This window comes from Cupressus sempervirens, chromosome 2 (assembly GCF_028749045.1).
Source record: "Cupressus sempervirens isolate cs-2001-9-10 chromosome 2, ASM2874904v1, whole genome shotgun sequence".
Classification (NCBI taxonomy): domain Eukaryota; kingdom Viridiplantae; phylum Streptophyta; class Pinopsida; order Cupressales; family Cupressaceae; genus Cupressus; species Cupressus sempervirens.
The window spans coordinates 47,678,389-47,690,874 of NC_143119.1; positions in this window are offsets into that span (position 1 = coordinate 47,678,389).

Consider the following 12,486-nt stretch of genomic DNA (forward strand, 5'->3'; position numbering starts at 1 on the left):
CCAATGAGTTCAAGTGGAGGAGTCTCTCTTGTTATGCTATAGGAAGACTAATGCTCAACTCTAAATCAGTGCATAGTGTCTTGTGTTCAAATTCAATGGGAAAAATTGCTAATTTACCATAGAAAAGCTCAAATGGAGTGAATCCAGTTGTTGTCTTTCATGTGGTCTGATATGCCCAAACAACTTCAGTTAATCTACTTGTCCAATCCTTCTTGTGTATGTGCACTATTTTAGTCAGAATGGTTTCTAGTTCTCTATTGGTAACCTCTACTTGCCCATTTGCTTGAGGGTGATAAGGACTGGATTTACGGTGCCTTATACTATATTCCTTCATAACCTCAATGATCAAGTTTGATATAAATTGAGCTCCTTGATCTGTGACAAGTTCTCTAGGAACTCTAGAATGGGTGAATATTTCTTCATATAGGAACTTAGCTGCTTTCTCATCGTTGGCATTTTTCATTGCTCTAACTTCTACCCATTTAGTTATATAATCTGTGCATACTAAGATGTAGGATTTTCCACTTGATAGTGGATCAATTGGACCTATGAAGTCCATGCCCCACTTATCAAAAGGTGTGACTACAATCTATGGAGTGAGTGGCATCTCATCAATTTTGCTTGGTCAACCCATCCTCTGGCATTTGTCACAATTAGTTGTATATGTCACTGCATCCTTATGTAACGTTGGCTAATAATATCTTGCTGTAAGTATCTTCAATGCTGTTCTTTTCCCTTCAAAATGGCCTCCACATGGTTCATCATGAAAAGCATGCAGTATATCATATATCTCATCTTCCTTGACACATCTCCTCATGACTTGATCTGGTCCTACATAGAAGAGATTGTTATCTATCGAGGAATATTGAAAAGTTTTCTTTGGTAGATTTCTCTTTTGTTTATGAGATATGTGTGGGGGTAGTCTATTTGCAGCAAGATAATTTATAATGTCTGCGTACCATGGTTTATGAGTTGCTATATGGAACAAATGGTCATCTAGAAAGGTGTCTTCAATTACAGTTGGATCTTCATTAGCAATGGTCAATCAAGAAAAATAATCTACAACTATGTTGGATTTTCCTAGCTTATCAATAATATTAATATATAATTCTTGTAACAACAAGAGCCATCTTTCCAATCTACTAGTGATAGCTAGCTTGTTTATTAAATACCTCATAGTTGAGTAGTTAGTATGAAAAAAATTTGGATATCCAATCACATAATGTCTAAATTTGTTCAATGCATAGACTGTAGCTAAAAGTTCTTTTTTAGTTACTATGTAATTCAACTCAGGTCCATGCACGATTTTACTAATACAGTAATAATATTCTCAAGATTAGCACGCTTTTGTCCTAATATAGCTCCTATGACATAATATGATGCATCAATATGAATATGAAATAGAATTGACCAATCTAGTCCCTGTAAAACTAGTGCCGTGGTGAGGAGTTTCTTAAGTTGCAGGAAGGTTTCATTACATTCGGGTGTCCAAATAAATTCAGCTTTCTTAGTCAACAATGTGTACAAAGGACTAGTTAATTTGCTAAAGTCTTTAATGAAATGCCTATAATATCCAACATGACCTAAAAAAGATCTTACATCTTTTGATTTTGTAGGTATGGGCAGTGTTAAAATTACCTCTATTTTAGCTGGATCCACTTGTATTTCTACAGCTAATATGAAATGACCAATTACCACTCCTTCCTACATGAGCATGAAACATTTTTCACTATTAAGTGCTAGATTATGTTCTTTACATCGGATAAGAATATTTTCAAGATTCATCATGGCTTCTTCAAAGGTGACTGCAAATGTTGTGAAATCATCCATATATATTTCCATACAATCATGTGATATATTAGCAAAAATGTTGATTACAACTCATTGGAATGTTTTTTGTAGGGGCATTACACAGGCCAAATGGAAAAATATAATATGCAAAAGTACCCCATGGGCATGTAAATGTGGTTTTTTCTTGATCTTTAGGAGCAATACTTATTTGATTATAACCATTGTACCTATCTAAAAAAGAGAAATACTTCTTTCTAGCCAGAGTGTCCAGAACTTGATCAATGAATGGTGAAGGAAAGTGATCCTTTTTGGTTGCCTTATTCAATTCTCTGTAATCTACACAAGTCCACCATTTCCCTCCCTTTTTAGACACTTTAACTAGGGGTGACACCCATCTACTATCAGATATAGGATAAATAAAAGTAGCATCAAGCAATTTTTTGCAATTCAGTTTTAACTATCTCTAAGTGTTGGATTAATCCTTCTCTGGGGTTGACAGAGCAAAAAGCACCCTTCATTGGTGTATATTCTATGAGTAAATAATGTAGGACTCAACCCTTTCATATCCCCATAGTCACATGCAAAATCCTTTTGATGTTTTTGAAGCAACTCTATTAATTGTTTCATCTATGTGGAAGATAATTTGGGATTGATGTCGAGATTATGACCTTTTGATAGCTCCACAGTAGTTGTAGACTCAATTATAGTAGCCTCAGAGATTGAACTTGTATCTAATTCACATAGTAAGAGTTGATGAATAATGTCTAGCTCCTTGAGTAGAATACAACTCTCATTACATTCCTCATATGTGGTTAATTCTAAGATGGAACTATCAAATACATCTTTTTCTACCACAAAAGTGTTATTAAGAATACTCTGAATTACTAAATCCTCTTCTCGCAACTTTAGAAAACATTGTATATGTAACAACATAAGCTGTACTATAGAGTTTAACTCTTCTTCTCCATCCCCTAAATCTAGCCAGATAGATGTGCTTAAATCTGGTTGTGGTTGTGCTAGAGGATATAAATCAAATTTCTTTGTTGCTTGACCATTAGATATGGTCATATTCCCTAACCTAAAACTTATATTTTCATTAGCTATAGCTAACCATGGTTGTCCTAAAATGATAGGGTGACCAGATAAATTGACTTTGGGAGATAGAATCATGAAATTTGTAGGGTACTCTAGAGAGTCTAGGGTTATGACTATGTCTTCTATCATCCCATTAGGAGTGATAGTAGACCTATTTGCAAGTTGCAAAATTGTTGGAGTAGCCCTCAATCCCTCTATTTTCAACTTCTTCATAGTATCTTTAGTCATGATATTTATAGAAACACCAAGATCAATTAAAACATTTTTAACAGACTGACCATTTATAATCACATTCACAATTGGACTTCTTGGATTATAATATTTAGGAATGGTCAATTTTTCTAACATAATTCAGCCAATTGTCCTACAACATGGACTGCCTAGTTGAGTCCTTTTTCTTCCTCCCAGGTTTTTTTAGGAAGACTTCTTTGATGGCTTTGCCATAGATAGGAACATCTTTAAAAGCTTAGAATAGGGGTATTTGGACATGCATGTTCCTTAACTGATCAATAATATCAAAAGGTTGTTCCTTTGTTTGTGCAAGTTTACTTTGTATGAGCTTCTTTGGAAAAGGAGGTTCAACTGCTGACTAGGCTTGAGTTGAGCTAGTGACATTAGTTGGGTCAACCTCTTTAGAAACTATGGGTTTTGATGTTGTAGGAGTATCTAATATTTTAGTTATAAGAGATGGCTTAGGCACTGGTGGGGTTGTACCAAATCTCAAATGTATATTTGCAACATTTAGAGCGTAAGTAGGACATTGCTGAGCATTAATAGAGTACATGGGTTGTTGTGACTACTGGTTATTTGGGTTTGGCTAAGGTTGTGTAGGTAACTAGGTTTACTTTTGAGGTCTAGGACTTACAGGTGGTGGCATTAGTGCAGGTTTTTGTAATGGAGGTGGTAATTGTGGATTAATAGTATTTTGGTTAGGCCACTATTGAGGTCCTCTCCATTGATTTGTAGACTACCAATTCCCCTGGGGTGGTTGCCATCAGTTCTACTGATTTTGCCATTGACTATTCTATTAGTTTGGCTAGGAAGGTTGGGAATTTTGAGGCCATTGAGGCTGTGGTGGATTATTTTTCCAAGCATTATTCCAGTTAGGTTGATTATATTGTGGAGGTCCTTGGTTATTACAAATTTTCCATTGATTACCATATAGATTTTAATTTTGTGAAGGGTCCTAAGGAATACCTTGAGATTGGGCCCATGGCTAACATTGAGCAACAAGAATACTTTCTCATCAACTCCATCTATCTTGATGTACTCAATTAGAAGATGTTGGTTTTCCACGCTAGAGACCAATTTGCATTGGCAATCTTTCTTCTACTTTCGACAATGTGGGCAATACTTAGCTAATTGTAGCTTAGCTTTTGCATGCCTCTTCTTTGTAGTCATTGTGTTGAGATGTGTAGCAACATTATTTATAATGTCCTACTTAAAATCTGAGAGAAGATTAGATATCTTGAGCTTTGAAATACCCTGATCGATTCCTTTAGTAGTTGTAGTCTGATGTCCTTTTCCTTTCTTCATTGTTGATCTTGAGTAATTAAACAATTTTTCTTGAGGTCATCCCAAGAAGATTGATATACATCTCCTCCAACCATCAAGTCTAATGCTTCTAAATAGCTATCATTCACGCCTCTCAAAAAGACTAGTTTTTGTGAATCCTTAGACAACACATGTTGAGGGTTCTTCTGTAGTGTATACAAGAAATGTGAAACATAGTCTTCCAATGTTTCTTCTTCCTTTTGTGATATTCTAAAGATATAATCTCCTCTTGAATCATTTTCTTTGCAATACTCTTTGTATTTGTCTAGAAATAGAGTTTACATTTCATCCCAAGTACGTGCTACATTAGCTCCTAAACCCACGAACCATCATAAAGCTGACTCTTTCAGTGTTGTTGGAAATAATTTGAACTTATGGGCATCAGTTTCATAGTCAAAGCTACAAAAAAGTATGTCAAACTCAAACAAGAAGGTATTAGGATCTTCAATTGCATGGCCATAAAACTTTGGAAGAGCATTTGGTGGTATATTTTTAAGATTAGCATTGGTTACAAGGCTTGGGAGAGGAAATGGAAAAGTAGGTTGTGCCATTACTAGAGGTATTTGATTATGAGGTTGTTGCTGAAGAGGAACATTGGGCACTGGATTTTTAATAACTGGTAGATTTAGAGTAGTACTATCAAGAAAACTGGCCAAAATTTTAGAAAAAGGTTGAAGACCACTTGTATCCAAACGTTCTATTCTTGAGGATGATTCTGTAGGAAAAATAGGGCTTGCATCCAAAAAAGGCAACTCAACTTCTTCTTCAGTTTCTTCATTCAAATTAACAGGTTCCCATGGAAGAAATCTCCCATATTCATCTTATTGGCTACCTCTTTGATGCATGCAATTGAATTGGCGACTTGTGAATCAAGCACTCAATCTTGTGGTTTCTAAGTAACACACTAATCTAAAAATAGAATAATCATTAAGGTTCCTATTTTGACACCATCCCTGACAATGGTGCCAAAAATGGAGGTTTCCATAATAGGTCAAGATAATCACACCACTATTCCTCTCACAAGGATACTATATCCATTTTAAGGACTATCTATTCCATTATGAAAATACATTTGAATTGTCAACCCAGGGATGTAGGACTTGAAATGGCTCAGGACAGTATGTGCACCAAGTTCCTTTAAGAGTCTTAACACCCATGTTATAGGAAGGTAAAATGCATAAAAGGAATCTATACTACTGACATAGAATAGTAAAAGCACTTAGACTTTCAACAAAGAACTGTAGAAACTATTGAAAAGGGAATCCTAAAGTACTTAACAATTCAAACATCCATTATGATCATTTTCCACAAGTGCTGTAGGAACTTTCAAAGTAATTATGTTGTAGGACTAATATAGTAAATCTATCTTAAATAGGAAATTTCAATAAACAAATCTACTCTACCTAAATCTATTCTACCTCCCAAGTAGTCCCCCTTGGCTGGCTTCAACTAACTAAGAACACAACAGGTAGTTCAAAATCGCTCTCTAATTAGAATTCTTCTTTTGTTACATGACTAATAATTCATAGAGAATAGAAAAAAATATTTAGAATCCTTCTAACTAACTCTTTTTATTTTCTCCCATATATATATAGAGGATTGGAACTTATTACAATCATAACATAAAAAAACCAGGAGCAAACATTGTCAGAAGAAAAAGGAAGAATGTCAACCGTGACTTTAGTGTTAACCTCATAATGGTTTTTAACCCTTGAGTTCCAATACACTTACCTAATCTATATTGGTGCCGAGTACACCATGCATGCCGAGCCACAACAAATTTCGAGTTAGGAAAGACTTCAGGTGTCGAGTGGTCTTCATGTGCCGAGTAGTTTTCAAGTGCCGAGCAACATAAGGTGCTGAGTGTTAACAAGTGTCGAGCAACATAAGGTGCCGAGTGTTAACAAGTGCCAAGCAACATAAGGTGCCAAGTGTTAACAAGTGCCGAGCAACATAAGGTGCCGAGTGTTAACAAGTGCCGAGTGATACAGTTTTGTTTAGGTGCCGAGCTATCTAGGAAACATCATGTGCCAAGTATCAACAATACTTAAGGAGCCAAGTAACTCAGAATATCAACATAAGAGTTTGTAAATGCACAAACTATGATGCAAATAGTTTTTGAGCCGACATAAGGTAAATCTTGAAAGATTTAATGATGAGATCGAATCTTTTATTTTTCCTATGCAATCTACATGCAACCAATAAGAAAAATGATGAAGGCATGCAACCAATAGAAGAAGTGCAAATAATAAGTAGAAAATGAAGATTGAATATGGATCGTAGATCCATATCTAACCCTAAATCCTCAAATATCTTTATAAGGAAGACTAAATTTCATTGTAAATATATGAGTGGACATACAAGGGTGCACAAGGAAATCTATTTTTAGAAGCAAGGGTTATCAGATCACAAAAGGATCAAGATCAGAGAAAGCGGAATAGGTGCCTACATTCAACAATCAAGGATTGTAATCTATTAGGTTCATTATACCTAATACTTTCTAGCAATTATATTAGAATAAAAATCCTATGGTGATAGGTTAGCTTAACAACTACTTCGTAGATCCTTTAATTAGGTGATTAAATCCTTTAACAGGGTGACACTTCATGTAAAGTGTTTGTAAGGCCTCTAACCAGGTCACTATTAATACAGTGTAAAGCCTTTAATAGGGCAGACCATTAGAAGTGGTTGAACAATATTGCTGCAGTAATTTTTATGGGTATCATCCCCACCCTAGTTTTACCTTCTTATTCTTGGAGGGTTTCTAGGTTACCAAATTCCAGTGTTATGAGTTGTTGATGCATGTCTTAGTTTCATGTTTACTAGATGTATTTACATGCATGCAATTTACTTTCAGTTAAAAGTTTTATTGGTTAAAGTGTGATACTTCTGATTCAACCCCCCCCCCCCCCCCCCCTCCCCTCATAAGAATTCTTTCCATAATTGAATATTCCAACAATTGGTATCAGAGCATCCAGATTCTCACAAGGAAAAGCCTAACAGCTTGGAGGAAAAGATCTAAAGATGGAAGCTTTCAAACTTGAAAAGATCATTGAAAATCAGGTGATAGATGTGCAACTTGCTCTGCATAGCTTGGAGGAATTTGGAAACCAGTTGAGAAACTCATTAAAAAAAAGGAAGGATCTAGCCATAGCTGAAAATGATATACACTACAAGGAGATTGATACCACCAACATATTTTCCAATGGAGATACTAAAGAGTTTGATGCAGCAATAGCAGAACTGATGGAGAAAAATAAAGTTCAAGCAGATGAGATAAGATCTCTCAAGATGGAACATGAGTCACAGGCCATAATGATATGTGGAATCACTGAACACAAGAAAAGAGAAGTTGAAGATAAAGTTATGATGGAAAATGACAAAAGAAACCTTGCAAACAGACTTGAAGAAAAATGTACTGAATTGACAAGGATCTCAAACATGCAGATGGATACAGTTGCCCAAATGATGAACCTTCATCATGAAATCAATGTGAAAGATATTGAGATCTCTACTTTAAAGATGGAGAATGAAAAAATGCAAAATGAATTGAACAGAGAAAAAGAGGTAGCAGAGAATCTCAACAAGTCAAGTGAAGCCATCAAGTATTTTGAACAGTTGCTAAAATTCCCAAAATCTGCCCATGATACATTAGGACTAGGATACAATAGCACTGAAGTTGGGGAATCATCAAAGAGTGCTGAACAAAGAATTGACAAAGGTAAGAATTCAAAACCCACTTGTCATTATTGTAATAAGAAGGGGCATACAGAAAATGTCTACAGGAGTAGAAGATTTAATCAATCAAACACACCCAAAAATAAGATTTTCTGTCACAAGTGCAACATGCAAGGACATATGACACAAAATTGCAGATCCAATGTCACAAGGACTCAGAGATTCGATGGACATTGTTATAATTGCAAAAAGTATGGACATAGGGCATTTGAGTGCAGATCAAAACCTATGTGGACATCAAATCAACCAGCAAAAACAGAAGAGAATGAAAGTCATTATCATTGGGATTACAATACTAGGCATAAATGTCACTATTGTCAAGAATATGGACATATACCATAGAACTGCATAAGAACACATTTCAGAGGGAACTAAAAAAGATGGTTGAATCAAACTACATGTATCAGTTGTTTGAAAATTGGTCATATTAGCAGAAACTATCCTACAAGATCAAAGGCACCCAAGACTGAATAAAATAAGGGAAAAGGAAAAATTGATGTCGAAAAGATAAGGAGACAAATGAATAAGACTTGGAAAAAGAAAGATGAGTGCAACACATCAAGCGAAGGGATCACTTCACCCAATGGGTCAAGTGATCACACCTCATCAAACTAAGCATAAGAAGTATACTGGACTGATATACAAAGCTATATCTCACATTAGTCCCAAGAAAACGAAGCCATGCTAAGTAAAAACATGCATGAAATAAGATGTCAAGAAAAAACCTAAATGCTGTTGCCGAAATATCTTTGGATGCCGAGTTAAATTCCAACACATGCCGAGCTCCTAACAGTGATCGAGCTAATAACTGATGCCGAGTTGGTTAACTCGTATGGAAGCTGAGCAAAGTGAAAATATAGTGCAAGCCAAGTTAGGTCAAGATTTCTTCACAAGTTGAGTTGGCAGTTGAGCATTTAATGCGATGGAAATAGGGTATATTATCGTGATTTCAATCAGTTTTACTCATCGCGATCAAAGAGAAAAGAAGAAGAAAGAGAGCTGAGAAACTTCATAGCAAGAATCCAGTGTTCCAAGAAGATTACAACCTCATTCAACACATTTTTCATTGATCTCAAGGTATTTTCATTTGTGCCAAGCTATGCAGTTTCGTATCTTTTTTGTAAAAACCCTAGTTTGCATAAATGGCATCAAGTTCGAAGAAAACTGGGGATAAAGAAATGTTTGAAGTTCAGTTAGTTTCAAATGAGATCAAGCAACCTAATTTTTGACCCATTCTCGAAGTTGCCTACAAAAATGACCTAGCCGGTGCTCTCTCCCAAATTCTCCCAAAAGTTGTAATGGTCCAAGACGTGAGAAAATGTTACAACTGTAAGATAGGTGCCCTAGGAGACATGGAAATAAGACAAGCTTATGAGAAATTGTGTGTAGATGGAGTCTTGAAAGATGAATTCAAAATCATTGAAAGAAAGGGTTTAACCTGAGTTCTGAGCCTTCCCACCGTATTCAAAATAGAATGGGTTAGACTTGTGCTGAGCAGAAGTCATGGTGGAAATTTTTGGTTAGAAGATTCTCCCATCAAATTGACAAAAGAAATCATACATAGAGTAACAGGGTACCCAACCCTAGATCAGTTCAAAACTTTGAGAAGTGAATCAAAGGATGTTATTGAAAAGAACACTGGTACCCAGTGGAACAAAAGAGGAATGACAATTCACACCATATAGGATCCTCTAGTTGAGTTTGCTGTTAGAGTCATCGCCCATAAATTCTACCAATCCAGTAGACTCAACAGTGTACCATGTATTGCAGTAGATGTAGGCTACAAATTGGTGAAAAAGGATCATACTTATGATCTTTTTAGAACTGCAACTACAACAGATCAATGAAAACCTAGCTGCCATAAGAAGAACAAAGGGCACTCAATGCAAATTTGGAACAATCCTAGTTTGCATATTCTTTTATGTTCAGAATGAGTTTCCTTGTTTTGGAAAAGTGGCATGGAGGAATGACAGAACCATCATTGCCCAAATTAATGAATATATAGAGCAAATGGGAGAAAATTTTGATACCTTGATGACAAGCTATTTTGAGGATTTCAAGAAATCCATGAAGCAAAGATCAAGGATACCAATTTCCTTAGTGGAAAAACATACTAATGATATATGTTTTTTAGTTGACATTGATTTTACCTATATTCAAGTAGTAATACCAAGGGTAAGATGGCTAAGGCCATTTGGATATGAAATTAATATTGATGAGGCATCTGTAGCAATAACTGCATTGTTGGTAGAAGAAACAGATAAAAGTGCTCCACATTTTGGCACTTATGATGTGGTAAGATCAAAGATAAACATGGAATTAAAAACTGCTTCCACATTGAAGAAGAAAGACAAATTATTAAAGTAGATTAAGAAGAAATTTGGTAAAGAAATTGAGGTTGAAGTAGAAGAAGAAGAAGATGATAGTGATGATGAAGATGAGCAAGAACAAGGGCCAATGGAATTAACTCAAGGTCTTGGAGAAGACAAGGAGGAAGGTGCAGAGGAAGAAGAAGCCAAGGAAGCACCAATTGAAGCTGAGCCAAAGAAGAGAAAGGCAACAGAACAGCCTCCAGCTAAGCCCAGATCAAAGAAAGCTACCACGCCATCACCTCAAAAGCCAACAACACGAGCTGCAACAAGGGCCTCCAATCAAAAGGCCAAAGATGAAGTTACAAAGAAGAAACAAATCAAGGAAACACAGGAAGAGTTGAGGAAAAGAAGAAGATATGTGGCTTAACCTGACACTGATGAATAAGACCAATCTGGAAAGATAAGCCATTCTTTAGTTGATACCTTATGTAAAAAGATTGGAAATGGTGACTTAAGTAATTTAAATAAAGTTGATTTCAATAAATTTACTAAAGAAGAATAGAATAAGATAGAAGAAATAGTTTATGGAATGATGGCACAGTTCAAGTACACTCCACTTGAACTAGATGGACAATTGCCAAAAGAATTGTCAAAAATTGTAGAAGACAGATGGCATTTCTGTTTGAAAATGGAGAAGGAGATGAGGGAATCAACCCTAGTAAGTGTATTGCTAGATTTGAGTAGGGAACAAGTAAAGAATGCAGTCAAAAGGCATAATAATAGGTTTACACCTAAATACAGGGCATTCTTCATACTCCAAAATAAGATGGAAGAAATTGTTCAAAGAACAATGAAATCATGGAAAAACTTGTACGAAAAGATTGAAGATTTTATTGAAGAAGAATACAAGGAAGAAGCTACTGTACCAATAGAGGAGAGGAGAAAAAGGAAAGAAGATGAAGAAAAGAAAAGAGAAGAAGAAAGGAAAGAAGAAGAACAAAAGAAGAGAGAAGAAGAGAAGAAGGAAGAATAAAAGAAAGATGGAGAGGAGGAAGAGACACAAAAACATGATATAATGGGAATAGTTGAGCAAGAGCAGCAACCAGATCAGAGTGTTCAAGACACACAATTGCCACCCCCTAGCCCTCCTCAAGCATCCATCTCACCTGCAGACACTGTAACTATTACTGATGTTCCTGATACTTCTGGTCAGAATATCAATCCATTAATTGCAGAAGATCTTAAAAGAATTCTTGACCAATCTACACAACAAGCAATATTATGTGTAAATCTAGTATTGGTCAGTATGGATGAATTGCAAAAACTAGTAGAAAGTATAGTCAAAGATAAGGTGAATCCACAAGAACCACCTTCTATCATCTCTACAACTACTAGTAGTCAATTTCAAATGCCAACAAGCATAGTTGATGCTGTAATACAGAAGACAAGTGCAACTGTAGAAAAAGGAATAGAACAAACATGACAAACTATTACATTTGATCCTTCAGCACAAACACAAGGTACACTTCCCAAGATTATAATAATTGATCATGGTAGATAGAAGGAGGACGAAACAGTGAAAACCCCTAAAGAACAGGAGGCAATACAAACATTAATAGATTTTCCTACCTCAGGAACTCCTTCACACCAGCTATTGCAAATATCTGTACCAACATCTAGTACTACCAGAGTTGTAAGGGTACTTCACTATGGAGATCCTAAATTAGATGAGGAGATAGTCATACCAGACTATGACTCAAAAACAATAACCATTAATCAAATCAATGAGGTGCAGGAAGCACTAAATAGGAGGAAAAGACAGGAGATACTCAGGAAGGAGTATAAACAAAAGCAAACACTATATGAAATTAAGGACATCTTTATGGATGCCTTCAGTTTGCAATCACCAGATGAGTCAAAGCATATCACGGAGCAATTATCAGATATTATTGACCAAGTGACAAATGAAGACCTAGAAACAAATGCAAAACTTATG